The following is a 2919-nucleotide window of genomic DNA, read 5'->3' as shown; positions in this document are numbered from 1 at the left end:
TGCATCTCAAATTGGTCCCTATTCGCGCTCACGACTTCAGCGTCTCCAACATAACGAACAAAAGGTAAGTTCGTCTTAATACACTTTTGTTATCCACAACGATGGATATAGTGCACAATTTGTACACATCTTAATAGTGTAGTTTCTACATATCAGCCTCTTGCACTTACTGGCATGTTTTCTCTGTTTATTTTTAACGAAAAAATGTCATTTCCTACAATTATTAACTCCTTTTTACCTCTCAGAATGATTTTAACTTGGATATTCTGCTTCATAACACGACAAACATCAAAATGTGGTTTTTATCGTAAATATTTTCACAAGTGCAAACCAAAGCTTTCACAAACAAACGATAACTACGAGCAATTCTTTATTGTGACATAGTCACAATGCCGGGCTGTAATTCTTAATCATATTTTTAATTAATTTAATTTAAAATACATGCTTTTCACCTAAAAATAGTAGTGGTTTGCCCCTGTACAGTACATCATACTTACTTTTCCTTTAACAATAGAGTCGTCTATCTAACACCTTTCGGGGGGAAGTTTTGAATTGACGTAAAGTGACTTTCGGAAGTTGTTATATAGCAAATCGGGGTTTCCTGCCCTTAAGGTTTCCATATTTTGTCTCGGATTTCATATAACTCCGTTCTCGAGGTTAAGACATACGGACGGACGGACGACAATGGGAATTTATGGGTCTAAAATGACAATAAATTTGGAAATAAATGTAGCATTCCTCCCAAAGCAAAATTGTCGCCTTGTAAGTAAAAAAATTTCTCAGCCGTCAGGAAATAAAATATCATGGCACGAGAGGTACGAGCGAAAGTTTCAAAGCTGGATCAACACTCGCGGACCAAGTCGAACGGACGTGTCAAATTGATTAAGCGATCGCATTAAGAATTTAAGGGAGAGATCCTTTAAAAAGTCAGAAATTCAAAGAGAAAGAATGGTCGTTCCCCCTAGCTCAGTCTGTTTATCCTCTGTGTGTCGATTTCCCCGTTGTCTCGGACTTAATTTTCGTTCGGCCGTATTTTATAAAGGTTTTTCGGTATTTTTAATATTAATTTTATCCAGTTTGATGTTGCATTAATAGGCGAAACCCGCGGCGACCGAGGAATCTTTCCGCAAAGCGAAATCCCAAGAATTTGATTTATTTCGTGCCATGGTCGAAAATGGACGAAAAAGATATTTATTCGAACGAATTTCGGAGATGGTCAAGCCTCGAGACGTAGAATTTAAAAAGATCGTCTTTTACCTCTCCACGGTCGACATTCTGCACCATGTAAATGCAGAAGATAATTTATTTATCAAATTTAAAAAAGAAAAATAATTATAAATTAATTAATTGAAAAAAATTTTAAAAATTTATTTTTTTTAAAAATTCTAATTTTTACGAAATTCGAACATTGTTGACGCGTTTTTTAACGTTTGTTCGAAATACGTCACACATGACGAATCGCAGTTCGATTGTGTTTCTCGTTGCTGTCGGACGTGCTTTTCTTTCGCTCTTGGATTGCGTGCTGTTTTCTGCGGTTTCGTGCCTTTTACAGAGAAGATTGAAGATTTTTTAGGTAAGTCTTAGTCCTTATTGATCCTAGACGTAAGAATTTATTTAATATTACTTGGAGAATCGGTCCCAGAAGACATCTCGGCACATCGTTCGATGGTCGACCGTTTGCGCTTCGGATTCGAATCTTTTAGATTTAAAAAGGCGGCTGCGGTGAGCAGTTTGCTTTTACTCGGAAGAATTTAAGCATTAATTTAAGCTTTTGTTTTCACTGGACTAATTGCAAATTTTCTTTTTTACAGGATGAAGACGTTGGTGCGTTGTTGGAGGCGGTTCCGGCGGAGGCAGGCGGTGGCGCCGGAGGGAGAGGGTTCCTCGGACGACGCGGAACGAGTCTGTCGTTCCGTGCCGTTGGAGGAGCGGGGGCTCGACGAGCGACAGGCAGCGGGTGAAGAAGGCCTTCGCCAAGTGCGCGTGGCGTGGCATCCTCTCGGAGTAGGGATAATGCGACGCTACACCCTGGGTCCAGTGCGCTTGGCCGAGGTCTTCGGGGGTCATCCGGCCACAGACCTTGCTGTGGAGGATGTTGAAAGTATGAGCTCGGACGAGCTGTCACTTTCTGTTTGGTCGCGTTCTGCCCGTTCGTCCGCGACGGCGACGCCACCGCCTCACCGAAGTCGGAACGGGAAGGAGTCGGAGGAGAGAGCCCCCGAAGTCAAGGGACCGTGCTGTCCGTGGTTTTTTTGCTGCGGACGGTTGCGGTTGCCTTGGCCTAGGCGGTGATCTTCTTCGATTTCCTCTTCTTCACCCGGATGCGACTTTCTTACCGGATTCGACCCTTTTCACCCGGACATGACACCTTTTAACGGACGTGATCTCGCTTATCCGGACGTGACCCACGGACTTGACACGTTTCTTCACCGGACGCGACATTCGGCCGACCTTTATTCCCAAACAGCTGTTATGAGGATTGAGCTTCCGGTTAGGGTTCGTTAGGTTAGCCTAGGCTAAGCCGGGTCCTTCGCTCTTCTCGTAACACTGTTCGGGAAGAAAGACTGTCTGAAAAAGGTAATAATCTTGACCTTAGGTAATAAATGAATAAACTTCTCGTTTTCTCACTGTCTTTGTGTTTTGTAGGAACACTTGGGAGGGAGAACAATCTCCCTCCCCAACTTTACCACGAAGAGGACCAAGTGACAAGTGAATATTTTCCGATGGTAAGAACTCTTTCGTTTCATTTCTTAACACATCTTATTCTCGCATCGTAATTTACTGTTTTCTGTTTATAGACATGCCGAAGATGTTCTTCGATCACACACATACACACACACGCACGGACATAACACCACTGTACACGAAGATATACACCGTTTAACCTTTACTCGAATTCTCGCACTCACGCACTTACAC

The 2919-nt window shown here is 42.7% G+C and overlaps 1 long non-coding RNA gene across 1 annotated transcript; it reads left to right on the top strand.

Moving 5' to 3' along the window:
- Positions 1 to 1415: 1415 nt before the first annotated feature.
- On the top strand, positions 1416 to 2916 carry LOC111633159. Its single transcript, XR_002758015.1, has 3 exons — positions 1416 to 1573; positions 1812 to 2726; positions 2799 to 2916. It is a non-coding gene; the product is annotated as an uncharacterized LOC111633159 (long non-coding RNA).
- Positions 2917 to 2919: the final 3 nt, after the last annotated feature.

Source organism: Centruroides sculpturatus, unplaced genomic scaffold (genome assembly GCF_000671375.1).
Source record: "Centruroides sculpturatus isolate CEXI.00-Female unplaced genomic scaffold, Cexi_2.0 scaffold773, whole genome shotgun sequence".
In the NCBI taxonomy this organism is placed as follows: Eukaryota; Metazoa; Arthropoda; class Arachnida; order Scorpiones; family Buthidae; genus Centruroides; species Centruroides sculpturatus.
Note: the sequence above shows the minus strand (reverse complement) of the source record. Positions and strands in the feature narration are given on the sequence as shown.